This window comes from Macaca mulatta, chromosome 18 (genome assembly GCF_049350105.2).
Source record: "Macaca mulatta isolate MMU2019108-1 chromosome 18, T2T-MMU8v2.0, whole genome shotgun sequence".
Classification (NCBI taxonomy): Eukaryota; Metazoa; Chordata; class Mammalia; order Primates; family Cercopithecidae; genus Macaca; species Macaca mulatta.
This window is the reverse complement of record NC_133423.1, coordinates 75,743,682-75,760,231: the sequence shown is the minus strand read 5'-3', so window position 1 is coordinate 75,760,231 and position 16,550 is coordinate 75,743,682.

Sequence of the window (16,550 nt, the reverse complement as noted above, 5' to 3'; positions counted from 1 at the left end):
AGATGTTTACCTGTGTAGGTGTGTGAGTTTCCCTACAGGATATACATATATATATATAAATATTTTTGATATGGTAGAGAGGTATGTATATTCCATTGATATAGATAAATATTCAATGGCGTCTTCTAATTTATTAATTACATACAACAGTTTTCTATGATATGAGCTGTAACTACTTTTCTCCAATTTTTATTTGTCTTTTTACTTTGTGATGTTATTAGATTTGTAGGATTTAAAATTTTATCCAATTAACTTTGTCAGTCTTTTCCTTTATTATTTCTGGGTTTTGAGTTAAAATTACAAAAGCATTTCTTGCTCTAAGATAATTACAAGGAATAAAAAGTCCCCATGTTTTCTTTTTCTGCATTTTGTTTTCAATCTTCTGACTGATTTTGTTTTAGATGATTCATGTTTAAGAACCATAGAATGAATTTTAAGATACAATTTGTCGGCTGGGCGCGGTGGCTCATGCCTGTAATGCCAGCACTTTGGGAGGCCGAGGCGGGTGTATAATGAAGTCAGGAGGTCGAGACCATCCTGGCCCATATGGTGAAACCCGTCTCTACTAAAAATACAAAAAATATCAGCTGGGCGTGGTGGCACATACCTGTAATCCCAGCTACTTGGGAGACTGAGGCAGGAAAGTCGCTTGAACCAGGGAGTCAGAGGTTGCAGTGAGCCGAGATGGCTCCACTGCACTCCAGCGTGGTGACAGAGCAAGACTCCGTCTCAAAAACAAAAAATAAACAAACAAACAACAACAACAACAAAAAAGCTATCTCCCATTCCAATGATTAAAATGAGAACCCCAAATCTTCTTTTATGCTATAAATTGTTCTGTACCAAAATATTTGTTTTTCAAAAGATTTTTTAGAAATTTGTCTTTCAATATCTATGCATAATTTTTATACTTACTGTGATTTCTGAGTATTTGGACTTATGTCAATTATCACTTTTTTCTATTTGCCATCTACTATTGTACTTTGAATTTCTCATTTTTTTTCCTTCTTGGCATCTATTATACTTTAAACTTTCTCAAAAAAATACTCTTTTCATTACACTTTTTTTGATTAAATATTATAAATAGTATTGAATACTTCTACTCTTATGTTTTTGCCTTTTAAAAATCTCAACTTGTATACTCTTATCTCCCCTACCAGCTCAAAAAGATGCTTATAACTCTTTAACACTCCTCTCCCATCATCTCATTCCTCTATAGGCTTTAAGTTTTAAATCTTTATTTTTAAATATAAGTTTTTGCATAAGGTCAATAGTTAATGAAATGCCCTAGCACTTAATCAATTTTGGACTGCTCATTTGTTTGTTGAATCCCACAGCTTCCTTCTTGGTACAGTTTTCTTCATGCTGAAGTATACGCACTTACTAGTTCTTTTAATGAGACTCTGTGTGGGTGATAAATTCTTCTGGTAATTGTAAGCATAAACATTATTTTTTTCTTCACTCACAGATAATAGTTTATCTGTGTACATGGTTTACAGTTACTTTCCTTTGGCACTTTAAATATATTATTCCATTGTCTTCTAGCATCTGTTGTTGCCAATGCCTCTTGTTAGTTTAATTGGTCATTAGATGGTTGGTGATAACATTGGTTCTCTTTAGTGCTTTTTAAGATTTTTCTTTTTATTCTAATGTTCTACAATTTCATGACGATATAACTATGCATTCGTTTTAATTTATTCTGCTGGGTACCTGGAGTATACTTTTGATGTGGAAAATTTTCAGCAATTACTTCTTCAAGTTTTATTGCTCTGACATTTGCTACATTCTGCTTTTATCAAACTCTTATTCCATGAGGGTTGGAGGCTCACTATGTATTTATACTGTTTTTTGGGTGATTTTTAAAAAAACTTTTGTTTCTTTTGGTTTACCATAGTCTTTCTGTGGCACATTCTGGTCAACTTTCTCAATATTGTTTTTTAATCGACCAACCCATTCTTAGATTCTGTTCAGTATAGAGTGTACATAGTACACTGCCATTTTTTGGCTACTTTCTGGAGAACCCAGTGATTTTGCCTCATTCATTTTTAGATATTTTCATTCCAATCATATTCAGAAGATATTTATCTTTTTAAGTCTAAAAATAATCCTTTTGGCTTAAACATTGAATATACTTTTGGTTATTGCTTTGTGTTTAAAGCAGAGGGAATGATCAGAGAATGAACTAAGTACATCAGTTTGTCTGTACATCTCATAGTTGTTTTTTAAAATCATATGCTATAAAAATGTGGTTAAATATTAGCATTCTACAGTATAAATGTGCATTATCTACATATCCTTGCCTACAAGAGCCAAAACAGATTATTTTAAATGCCTAGATAAATATTGAACGTAAGGGCACAAACATCCTAAAACATATGGAGATAAAGTTATTAAAATACTTAATCTGTTCATTTCAACAGATGTCATAATGAGTCATCACAGTAAATATCACAGTAAAAATGAGTACTTAATTTTTTATTTTGTTCACATTATTTTTTATAATATTAGAAACATCCAGAAAACAAGACTAAGTTTCTAGAATTTAACAATTACTTCTAAAATTGCTTTAGTGTCTATAGATTGTTGTCTCTCCTCTCTATCACACTTCATTATAGAATAACTTGTTATTTTTTAGGGGGCATCTTTTGGTATGTATAAGTTATTACAAATCCATTGTTTCTTCGAAAATTGAAGCTCCATCACTGTAACTTTTCGCTAATGATTGCTGCCTGACAATGTAAAACTGACAACTTTATTTTTTAACAGTGGAGGTTGCTATTTATTTGCACTGCATCATATAGTTACTGGCAAGCACAAGACAATTTGTTAAATGACCTATCAAGTCAAGGAAGAGAAGCTATTGAAGTACAAAACTTTGCTTATTGATATTTAAATTTCAATAAAATTTTATCATTAACATTACTTTCAGTTTTTATAGTCAATCATTCTGAAGCAGGAAAGGGAAAAGAAGAACGTTAACAAATCCTTAAAACTCTTTGCTTCATACAGTTGAGAAAAATCACTGGTAATCCCCTAACTGGCAATAAGCAATGGTAATCTCACTTTAGAGTTACCACCTTGATGAGCAATATGTGGCCCTTAGAACAGGTTAGTAGTTCAGCAAAAATCATGTTGTCAGCCATAAATGGTCATTTGTTCATTCATTTATTCATTACATATATCTATTGGGTGGTGATTACATACCGAGCACTGTGCTGAGTACTAGGAACTACAAGGGTGAACAGAACAGACTCCAAATTTCTTCCCTCACAAAGGTTACAGGCAGATAAGTCATCTCATAAATGATTATGCAGTTAGTATTGATATGAGCAATGATGGAATAAATATAGGGAATAACTAAGGGAGGCTCTCACATCCTTGAGGACTTGAACTAGATAGGATGAAATGAGACGAGTAATAGCCAGGGAAAAGAGTAAGAGAGCCAATGGTAGCATTACAAGGAAAAGTCTGAGATTAACAAAAGCCATGGGGTGACAGGTGCTGGGTGCAATGGATATCAGAGGTGTGAAAGGGGCAGGGGCCTTAGAAAGGAGGCCAAAACAGTGAGCTTGAGGCTAGAGACACACCAGGTTGCATAGATCTCCATGGTTCATTTTAATGATTTTGAACTTACTCCATATACCATGTTATAAAATGTGCTGTTAATCACAGCCCCCCATGCCAGTACAGCAGTTTCCCTTTAATCTAATGGGATACGTGTGCCATGCTGGTGTGTTGCACCCATTAACTCGTCATCTACATTAGGTTATCTCCTAATGCTATCCCTCCCCGCAACCCCCTCCCCACACCAACATGGCACATGTATACATACGTAACAAACCTGCACGTTGTGCACATGTACCCTAGGACTTAAAGTATAATTAAAAAAAAAATCTAATGGGATATACCCAAGGTCCCCAGCGGATGCCTGAAACCATGAATAGAACCAAATTCTATACAATAAGTCCTCAACACAAAGTCATTGATATGTTTTTGGAAACTGCAATTTTAAGCAAAATGAGGTATTATGAAACCAATTTTATCATGGGCTAATTAATATAAACAAGAGTTAAGTTCCTAGGTCATATGTCTGTCACCAAAACATCACCAAACTTCTAAATAAAGAGCAAAACACTTCTAATATTAAACACTGAAGTAACTGACTATACTTACATTTCAGAAAAACTAATAAAAACAAGCTGGGCATGATGGCACATGTCTGTGGTCCCAGCAACTGCAGTGGCTGAGATGGGAGCATCCCTTGAGCCCAGGAAGTCGAAGCTTCAGTAAACTATGATTGTGCTGACAGAGTGAGACTCCATCTCTAAGATAATAATAATAACAACAACTACGAAAATTACCCTTGTTGACCCAGTGAGTGACACTGGTCGTGGTGGTGGGATAAATCAAGGAAGAATTGTTTGCAGAGTGAAAATTGCAAGGAGCCCCACCTTCTACCATGCATTTCAAAAACAAACAGTAACACATACAGCCAGTTCGAGGAGAGCTTTCCTACTGCATTGTTTATTGTCCTGCGTTTGTACGATTATTGTAGATGAGGAATTTTTATCTTACAATAATTTGTATTCATCCATTCATTTCCAACCTGCTTTTCCCAGTTGGTGTCTCCATGTGGCTGGAGTCTGTCCCGGGAGCTCAGGGCACAAAGCAGGAGCCAGCCCTGGGCAGGATGCCATCTCATCACAGGGCACACTCATGCCTATACTCATTCACATGGGGGCCACATAGACATGCCAGTGAACCCGATGGACACAGCTCTGGGATATGGAAGGGAGTTAGACTACCCAGAAAACCCATGCAGATGTGGGGAGCAAGGCTGGGGAGTGTAGACAGCATGGGTAGGCTGGACAAAGGATGATTCACATCCCAGTAGGACACAGCAGGATGGCACGAGATTGCATCACGCTACTCAGAGCTGCAAGGCAGTTGAAAACTTATGAATGGTTTACTTCTGGAATTTTTCATTTAATGTTTTTGGACTGCTATTGACCTTGGGTAACTAAAACCACAGAAAGTGAAACCGTGGATAATGGGAAGTTATAGTTCCCAATCCTGACCAATCATACAAATCACTTGTGGATTCCTCAACTGTATGCATTTCAGAACCCAGAATAAATTCATCCCGAGATAAGGGAGAGCTTTCTGACTCAGAGGTTCTGCATGTTTTTTCTTTTGCCGAATTCAGCATCCACTTGTGGGTATTGCAGTCCACTACCTTGCTCCCTTCCATATTCTTGGTTACTAAGCAACCTAAGGAATAAGATGCTGCTTTAGTTAACAGTAACTTCTCCATCACATTTTTAATACTTAGCATCTTCTAATATACAACATTTCCATTTCACTATTTGCTTTCCAGTCCTGTTTCAAACAGCATGCTTGAAAATTCTTACCACTTGCTAATTACATACATAATTTCATTTTTTACTGATGTATACGCAAAAAATATGAGCTGTCTTCTGTAAAGGAGTTATATATAGTGGAGCAGAACTTGGATTCTGAAGACAAACTGCCAGTGCTCAAAGTATTGAGACCATGAGCAAGTTCCTGAATCATATAATGCCAGCTTCTTTATCTACAAAATAGGAATACTAATGGTACCAAACTCATTGAGATGTTGGAATGATTTAGTAAGTTATATGTGCTTAGAACTACGTCTTGTATGTAAGAACTGCATATAGATACATTTTCTATACTTGCTGTAAAATTTATAGGTATAAACATGCATTTAAAATGTTATTTTTCTTTTGTAACCAACACTAATATGAATTGCTAGTTATAAAATGCTCAAGCTGCTGTATGGAAAATGATACTAAAGTGAGAAAAGTGGACATATGATAAATATCTTGGGCAGAATTTATGAAGTTGTACATCTTAAATGTTTATAGCATGTTAAAAAATAAGGAATGAACAAGCAATACTAGAAAACATAATATTCTTTAAAAAGCAAACTAAATTTTGAGTTAAAGTGAAAATCATTTATCATATTTCTTTGCTTTTCATTTGTCAATTTTTTTAAAAGTTGAATGTAGATCTCTTAGGACACTTTCAATGAAACTTCTATGTTAATTCACAACTTCTCAAAGACAAACTTCATTATCAGCAAAGCTTTAAAGGAATCAAATTCAAATATACAATTTAACTTTTATGTATTTTTTCTACTTTTCATTAAAGGTACTGAAGATTATTTCATTTCAATGTCATGAAATTTTTACATCATATCTTTTGTATCATAAGTATCCTAGGTTATTTAAATATAAATTTGTGAAAGTAATAATTAATAGCAATATATTTTGATGTATAACAAAATAGACATAGTTATTGAAAAATCTGAATTCATTTGGCAACATACATTTAACAGATTTTTATTTGAATAAAAAGTTTTAAGCCAACAGAAATGTGAAAAATATTTTTACACCTCTAGTCATATTAGCAAATTGTAAGATGTACCAACAACTTAATAGCAGTTTTACATGGAGAGAAAGATTCATATACTATATGTATACTTTCAGATGTCAGAAAAGATAGCAAATGAAAAGAAAATGTATAGTTTTGAATTGAAGAAATCTAGCCCATCACATTCTACCATGATTTGTATTTCTCTCATCACGATTGTTTTTATGTAATACAGAGTGCTTATTGTGTGGCAGGTATTCTAAGTACTTTAGAAATGTATATTTATTTAGACTATATTAGCATGTATTTGTATTTCCTCAAATTTAGGCAGATAGATACTATATACAGCTTATTATATATAGTAAATATGTTTCTGTTATACTCATGTATAAATTATATATTATTTTAAGCTACACTAACTAAACAATATAACCACATAACTCACCAGCCTGACCCCAGAAAAGCCAGTTAGTTCACAGTGAGTAATTGTGGGCTACCAGAAGCTTAACGAAGTTGGATTCCCAGTTACAGATGCTGTGGCAGATGTAATCTCCAAAGCAGATGGACACGGCCTCTGGAACTTCTCATATGTGGCTACTGATGTGATAAATGCATTCTTTTCAATTCATGACCAGAAAGAGGATTAGAAGCAGTTTGCATTCCCATGGAATAAATGAAAACATATGGTCCTTGTATTGCCCAGGGCCTTATATTACCTAAGTGACTCCTGTTCTCTGTCCCAGGAGAGTCTAAAGAGAGCTAATTCTCTGGACATGCTGCAGACTATTCCATTTGTTCACTGTATTAATTGACCTCGGAGTCATAGAGGGGTTCTTAAATAAGACCCAAAAATGTGCAAATAACAAATAAACACACTGTTGCATTTAAAAACAATAAATTAAAAATTAAAGAGCAAGAAAATAATGGTTGTCTGTAATTTTAGGATCCAGGTCATCTGATGTAGAGGAATGAAAGGAAGCCTCAAAAGGCAGCGCCTCAGAAGTCCTGGTTAGGATCCATTTCTTAAGCAGAATCATTGGTAAATGGATGTTTTATTATCTCTGTTATTGCGCAAACTTAGCATTTACATGTTAAATCACCATTTTATGTATGATGTGTTGCACAATATGCTTTTAATGAGCTGGTAGAGATCTTTTAAAAGAAATGAAGATAAAATTAAACCATTATAGAAATGAATAATGAATCAAATACATAGAAATCAGCATAAACATCATTGGAAACAGAGAAAGTTGAAGGATAGGCTTGAAACACTCATGAAAACTTAAATGGAAAAGAACATAACGTTTAAAATGTTGAGAGAAATAAATGGAACTATGGACAAAGCTGTGGAGCTTCAGACAAGTCAGCATCTGCTGTCATTAAAGAAAGTAGAAAAGATAGAAAATAAATACATTTTTTAAATGTAGAGGAAAATTTGCCTGATATAGAGGAAAAGAGAAAAAGTGTACAGTGATACAAAAAAATACATATCAGTAGGTAGTTTAGTAAAGTTTTCGTTAACAATAAAGAAATAATTGAATGGGCATCTGAACAAAAGATTGCCCATACAAGTGAGAGAGTTACTACCATATTCAATAATGTGATAATAAAAAAAGTCTAAAATTTTAATGAAAGATAGTTTTACCCAGCAAGTTACTATTCAAAGATGAAGAGACACATACTCTCAAATATTCAGTAGTTAAAAATTTATAGTATCTATGAATATATTTCTTGAAAAACACTCATTGAGAATAAATGCCAATCAACACAAGAGTTGACTGGCAAAGCTATGATAAAGAGATGGATTTTAGCATTAAATCATTTTCATATGAAACCACAGCTAACAACTGTGAAAATTATTATCAAAGAACAGAATAAAATATTACAAATCTATATATTATAATAATGATGATAATATAACTAACTGCATGAGTCAGTAGGGGAATAATAGTAGGCAATCTAACTTTTTTTTTCTTTTTTTTCTTTTCTTTTTTGTTTTTTTGAGACGACGTCTTGCTCTTTTACCAGACTGGGATGCAATGGACCAATCTCGGCTCACTGTAACCTCTGCCACCTGGGTTCAAGCGATTCTCCTGCCTCAGACTCCCAAGTAACTGGGACTACAGGCGTATGCCACCATGCCTGGCTAATTTTTTGTATTTTTAGTAGAGATGGGATTTCACTGTGTTAGCCAGGATGGTCTCGAACTCCTGACCTTGTGATGCCCCCACCTTGGCGTCCCAAAGTGCTGGAAATCTTACTTTTTAATAAAATAATGTTTATAACTATGAAGACAGGGAAATAAAGATGATTTAAATTTATTCAGTGGTTGCTAGTTCTGCACTGTACCAGTTAGAAAATATTTTATTTAGACATTTCGTACCTTGTAAAAATTTTTGCAAGTATTGTTTTTTCACCCTAAATAAATATGTATTTATGTAGCTATTAATTATTTTTTCAAACATTTTATTAAAATATGTAATACCTACAGAAAAACCACAAAGTGTAACTGTGCAAACAGATGAATTGTAACAGTGAAAATATCAGTGTTAGTACCACCAGGAAAAGAGCAATACCAGAATGTTAGAAGTCTCTTTTGCATCCACTCCCAATCACATTCCCCATCTCCTTCCCAGACGTAACAACTAACCTGATTTCCAACATTACAAAGTTTGTGAAGTTTATATAAGTAAAAAATACTGCTAACTTCTTTTGCCCAAACTAAGATATGTTGTTTTACAGCTAGTTTCTTTTGCCCAAAGATTTGTTGTCAGTCCTTTTCAATTTAGCTACTGTGACTTGAATTAGCAATTCCCTGATGACTCATGAAGTTTCTCAACTCTTCATGTTTATTGGCTATTTGGACATCTTTTGTGAACTCTTCATGTTTTTTTCACTTTATTCATTATCTTTTTTCTTGGTTTGCAGAAGTTATTTACATTTTCAAGATAGGAGTCTTTTACGGGTTTTATTTCAAATATCTTCTCCCATCAGTTTCTTCCCTTCTGGCTTTCAAAATAGTCTTTTGATTACATTTAGTTTTAAATTAGTACAATTTTTCAATCTTTCTGTTACAGTCAGTGATTTTTGTCTTTTGTTGAAGAAAACTTTGGCTATTCTAAGTTTTTTAAGATACTCTCCTATATTCTTCTAAAAGCTTTACTCTTTCGCCTTTTCCATTCAGTTTGAGCATCTTATTTGAGCAGAGATTTGTGAAAGAGGTATTGAAGTGGGAGTTTGAAGACTGTAAGGGGTGGTATTTCTAAGTATAGTTAGTATTCATTTCTATTTAGCCACATATTTACTCTATCCATTTGTTCCTTCTTATATCACCATACTTCCATCTGGGGTAATTTTCTGTCTGCCAGAAATATTTATATTTATAATTATATATATATTTATATATATAATATTATATATATATTTATATATATAATATTATATATATTTATATATATTATATAATTAAATATAATAATTAAATAAAATAATTATATATAAAAATAATTATTATATTATTGTCATTAACATGGGTTGGCTGGTAACAAATCTTTCAGCATTCCCTTGCCAGAAAGATCTTTAATTTTCTCAATTTTTATTGGTTATTTTACTGAGTTAAATTTAGATTTTAGTTTGGCACTTTTTTCTTTCAGCATTTGAGGATGTAATTCAATTGTTCCGTGGTCTCTCTCTCTCTCTCTTTTTAGTGAATAAATCAGTACTATTTTTGCTCCTTTGAAGGGAAAGATGCTTTTCCTCTCGTTTCTTTTATTATTTTTCTTTGACTTTGATTTTTAATGGTGTTATTATGATGTACCTTAAAATTTTATTCATTTTTAGCATGTTTGGGATACATTTTCACTCTTAAATATGAAATTGATATCTTTTATCAGTTTCTCATTTATCATTTCACCCACTGTCTGTTTAAAACTATGTTTGCTCTATTCCTTCTGTCCTGTCTTTTGTAAAATCTAGCTACACATATGTTAGAACTTTTCACTGTCACATAGTTCTCAAACACTTTTTAAATATTTCTCGTTCTTTCCTCTTTATAAATGTGAGTGGGCATGTTATTCTGGCCTATTTTCCATTCTGCTAATTCTTTCTTCAACTATATCTAATACACTACTGAACATAATCTTGGATTTTTAAGGGGAGATATACAACTTCTATTTAATCCATTTTTATAGTGTTTTGTTCTCTGCTATATTTTCTATCCTGTCATCCAATTTCTGAATATATTAATCACACTTATGAAACTTATTTTACAGTCTGTTTTGGTTCATTCTCACATTGCTATAAAGAAATATCTAAGACTGGGTAATTTATAAAGAAAAGAGGTTTAACTGACTCATGGTTATTCAGGCTGTACAGGAAGCATAGTCCTGGCATCTGCCCTACTTCTGGGGAGGCCTCAGGAAACAATCATGGTGGAAGGTGAAGGGGGAGCAGGTACATCACATGGCCAGAGCAAGAGCGAGAGAGAGTGAGGGGGGAAGTGCCACACACTCTTAAACAACCCAATCTCACAAGAACTCACTCACTATCGTGAGGACAGTACCAAGAGCAATGGTGCTAAACTATTCATGAGAAATTCGCCCCCATGATCAAATTACCTGTTACCAGGCCCCACTTCCCCCATTGGGGATTACAATTCAAGATGAGATTTGGTGGGGACACAGATCCAAACCACTTCACAGTCTGTTTTGGATAAGCCCAATGTCTGAATTTCCTGTGATTCAGTCTCTTGCTGTCCCTCTTTCTCCCTCTGTGTCCCTTTGTTTTTTGGTCATGTGGTCTCATTTCCTGATATCCCTGCTAATGTTTGATTGCATGCTGGACATTGTGTATGAAAAATTTTAGATTATCGTGGATACTGATAATTTTAGGCTCTGGCTGATGTTATCTCCTTCTGGAGAGAGTTTGTCTCTACTTCTTGCAAGCAGTTATGCAGGGGAAGATCACCTTCATACAATCAGAGGTTGCGTTTAACTTCATGGCATGCTTCAAGGTTTCTAGAAAGGAGATTTAGCTGTGGTTCACTTCTGCCTCTGGAGTGTAGCCAGCTGTTCTGAGGTTCTAATGAAAAAAACCCTTTTCATTGATGGACTCTACACTTCAACTTTTATACGTCAGGATATTACAACTTTGGAATCATGGTCAGATTTTTAGCCTCTCTGTGATTTGGCAAATGGCCTGGTTAAAACCTATGTCAGAATATGTTTCTCCTTTCTCTCTGAGATCTTTACACCTCAAGTCCTTGCTGTCTTGTTAGCTCTTTGATTATAGCACTTACATTTTTTTATTTCCAGCAATTATAGTTGATCTCAGAGAACTCATCAGCAGGAAGCCAGTCTTCCTTTATTGGAAATGTAAACACTCTAATTATATTTTTTAAGCCATTTTAAATTTAAGAAGATTTAAGGAAACTTGTTTGAATAGCAATTAGGAGTGTGGAGAGGTATATTTTAACCTTTGCTAGTTGCAAAACCAGTAAATTTTTAGCCTAGTGTTTGAAGAAGACACTTGAGCAGAAAATAAAAAACAAAAAACAAACAAAAAAAGCAATTGTTAGGGCTCCTGACTTTACTCATGCTCTAATTTTGACTCTGTGTTGCATTTATGTTCCACGAATTGTTTCAGACTCCCGACTATTTGTGTGGACTAACAGAACCATAAAATAAGAGTTCAACTTAGACTTCATCTTTAATGTTTTATTAAATCCTCTACTTCCATTTTGTCAGTGTGTACTAATGTTTCTTCTTTTTAGGGCTTTTAAATTTACTCTCTATTTCCATTATCACTACCTTTACCATCTTTGGTATAAAATGCATTTATAATCTACATATTTAGTCTTTCAAACTATAGACTTCCCTCCATGTAATCCATCTGACATTTTTGGTTAGCTACTCTTCCTACAACCTTTTAGCATATCATTCCTTTACTGAAAATCTAAAAAGTGCCCTAAATTTATTGAATAAATTTCAATAAATTGAAATGCTCAGTACTTCAGTCAGACTGCCTAAACAGACTTCCTTATGCTGCTATCCAATATCTCTCTGTTCAAGACAAGTGTTCATTCTCCTTAATCTCTTTCACTGGGCTTTCTTTTTCTAACCTGCTTTTAGTGTTGATTTCCTCATCTCCTTTAAATATTTAGCCTGCCCTTCTAATCTCCTTCACTTTCCACAGGTTATGCCCTGTATTTCTAAAGGAAATGTTTAAATATTCTAGCCTTTTCCCCTGTAATGCATGAAACTAGTAGAATTTTTACTTCACAGATATTTTTCAAGAGCACCATACCCTACATAAGACAAGAGTGCTGGCAAGGGAACTGGGAGAATGTCTCCAAGGAAACAATCAGGTTACAGAGGCTAAAGCTCCAGTTTCTACCTGCTGTTCCAATTGTAGGAAATTTCTATTTATTTTCAGTGAACTTAATACTGTTAAGTGAGGTGACTCATTCTTTACAGCTGATACTTAAATAATTTTCCAACTAATCTCACTGTTTTCAAATTAATCTTTCCAGTACCTGCTCAACTGAGCTATTTAAAACACAAATATGAAAATATTAATATGTTATATTAATATTTTAATATATATTAATATTCTTTAAATCTTTCACTAGTTCCCTATCATTTAAACATAAAGTCCAAGTTCCTTGTGCTTTTTATGATTTGACTCATACATATATTATCAATCTACCTACATCTAAATGTTCCACGTTTTGTATATATTATGGCATTGCAGCCATAATACAGATCTACTTTAAGCGCATGTGATTACATATATGTAATTAAGTTTATGGGATTATGTTACATAATGTCTTGCAGAAAGACTACCTTTTATGCTGCCTTGATAAAGTAAGCAGGCATGTTCGGGGAGCCCATATCTCAAAAAACTGTTGAGACCTCTAGGAAATGAAGGCAACCTCCAACCAACAGCCAGACACAACTAGTGTCTTCAGGTCTATAGTACCAAGTGAATGAATTCTTCCAACAACCTGAGTGAGCCTGGAAGTGAATCTTTCCCTCAGGCAAGCTTTTGATAAGATAGCAGTTCATGCTGATATCTGGATTGCAAGACTGAGACCCTGAAGCAGGGAACTCAGCTAAACCATTCCTAGACTCCTGTCCCACCAGTAAGCTAATAAATGAGTGATACTTTAGACTGTTACATTTATGATGATATTGTCACACAGCAATAGATAACTAATACTCACATCTTGCTGTTTCTCACCTTCATACTTCTACATTTGTAATTCTCTTAAACTTGACACTGTCACCTACTAGCTTTTGTTCAGCTAACAAACTATTATTTGTCCTTGATGACAAATTTCATCATTTCTACAAAGCCTGTTCATTCTTTTCTAATTCTGCCCTTTTATAAAATACAAATAACCATTCATCTTGCTGCTTAACATAATTAATTTTAAACTTCAATTTTTGTACATTTCACACTATATTAGGTATGTTTATTTTCCATTTACTAAACTTGAAGACAGAGACTATATCGTATTTATCTTTGTGCCCTGGGGCTCTAATAAACTTGAAAGGCAGTCTAAGCCACAAGGACTGCAACTTTTAAGAGAGTCCTAGTGCTGAACTTGGCCCAGAGACAGCAGACTGGGGGACACACAACCTGCCAAAACACCAGTTGGGGCAGCTAACGGGGTGCTGACATCACCCCTCCCCTAATCCCAGGCTGCACAGCTCGTAGCTCCGAAAGACACCCTTTCCTTCTGCTTGAGGAGAGGAGAGTAAAGAGTGGGGAGGACTTTGTCTTGTATCTTGGCTATTAGCTCAGCCATAGCGGGATAAGGTACTGGTCAGAGCTGAAGGCCCTCTTAACTCCAGGATGACATGTATAGGCATGCCCTGGGCCAGAAGGGGACCCGATGCCTTGAAGGGAATGACCCAGTCCTGGGAAGACTCATTACCTGCTATCTGAAGAGTGCTTGGGCCTTGAATAACCAGCAGTGAAACACAGGTACTACATTGAGGGCCATGGTTGAGGCTCTGAGACTTCCTGGCTTCAGGTGAGACTCAGCACATTCCCAGTTGTGGTGCCACAGTGCTAGACTCCTGCTAGAGAAAAGCAGAGAGAACTTTGTCTTGCACCTTAGGTACCAGCTTAGCCACAGGTAGGTAGAGCACCAAGCAGGCCCTTGGAATTCCTGATTTCAGAACTTGGCTCTTGGATGGCACTTCAGGACCAGCTTTGGGCCAGAGGGGAGCCTACTGCCATGAAGGGTGGTTTCAGGCTAGGCAGAATTTACCACCAGCTGACTGAAGAGCCATTGGGCCTTAAGGGAACATTGGCAGCAGTCTGGCAGTACTCCCTGTGGATCTGTAATGGCAGTGGCCACAAAGTGAGGCTCCTCTGCCTTTGGAAAGAGGAAGGAAGAGTGAGAGGATTGTGTCTTGTGGTTTTTAGTGCCAGCTCAGCCTCAGTACAATAGAACACCAGGTAGACCTCTAAGGTTTTTGACTCTTCTCCCTGGCTCCCAGACACCACATCTAGATACATCTGGGAACTGCCCTAAAGGGAAGGACACAGGCCTGGCAGGCTTTGCACCTGCTGATTGTAGCGCCTCAGGCCTTTGAGTGAAAATAGGCAGTAGCCAGTGAGTAGTTACAGCATGCCTTGGGAAATACTCAGTGCTGTACTAGATTCAGGTTTGACCCAGCACAGTCACAGTGATGGTGGCAACAAGGGTGTTTCTGTCATTCCACCCCCAGCTTCAGGATACTCAAAACAGAGAGACTACATTTGTTTGGGAGAAAGTAAAGGAGGAGAACAACAGGCTCTGCTAGTAATCCAGACAATTCTCCCAGATGTTGTCCAGGACCATCAAGGTGGCACCTGTGCAAGTCTGTGAGAATCACAGTGTTACTGGGCTTAAGGTGTGATATGGTTTGGCTGTGTCTCCATCCAAATCTCATTTTGAACTGTAGTTTCCAAAATTCTCACGTATCAAGGGAGGGACCACATGGGAGGTCACTGAATCATAGGAGGGGGTCTTTAGCTGTTCTCATGATAGTGAATAAGTCTCATGAGATGTGAGGGTTTTATAAAGGGGAGTTCCCCTGCATACGCTCTCTTGCCTTCCACCCTGTAAGATGTGCCTTTGCTTCTCCTTTGCCTTCCACCACAATTGTGATGCCTCCCCAGCCATGTGGAACTGTGAACCCATTAAATCTCTTTTCTTTACAAATTACCCAGTCTTAAGTATGTCTTTATTAGCAGCATGAGAACAGACTAATACAGTAAATTGGTACTGGGTAGTGGAGTGCTGCTGTAAAGATATCCAAAAATGTGGAAGCAACTTTGGAACTGGATAACAGGCAAAGGGTGGAACAGTTTGGAGGGCTCAGAAGAAGATAGGAAAAAGTGGAAATTTTGGAACTTCCTAGAGATTTGGAGGACTCAGAAGACAGGATGATGTGGAAAAGTTTTGAACTTCCTCAAGACTTGTTGAATGGCTTTGGCCAAAATGCTGATAGTGATATGGACAATAAGGTACAGGCTGAGGTGGTCTCAGATGGAAGTGAGGAACTTTTTGGGAACTGGAAAAGATAACTCTTGCTATGCAAAAAGACTGGCAGCATTTTGCCACTGCCCTGGAGAACTGTGGAACATTGAACTTGAGAGAGATGATTTAGGATATCTGGCAGAAGAGATTCTAAGCAGCAAAGCATTCAAGAGGAACCAGAAGATGAAAGTGTGGAAAATTTGCAGCCTGACAATGCGATAGAAAAGAAAACACATTTTCTGGGGAGAAATTCAAGCCAGCTGAAGAAATTTACATAAGTAATGAGGAGCCTAATGTTAATCACCAAGACAATGGGAAAATGTCTCCAGGACATGTCAGAGACCTTCAAGGCAGGCCCTTCCATCACAGGCTCAGAGGCCTAGGAGGAAAAATTGGTTCTCTGGGCCTGGCTCAGGGCCCCACTTCTCTGTGCAGCCTTGGGACATGGTCTTTTGTGCCAAGCTGCTTCAGCTCCAGCCAAGGCTAAAAGACACCAAGGTGCAGCTGAACCCATTGCTTCAGAGGGTGCAAGCCCCATGCCCTGGCAGTTTCCATGTGGTGTTGAGCCTGCAGGTGTACAAAAGTCAAGAATTGAGGCTTA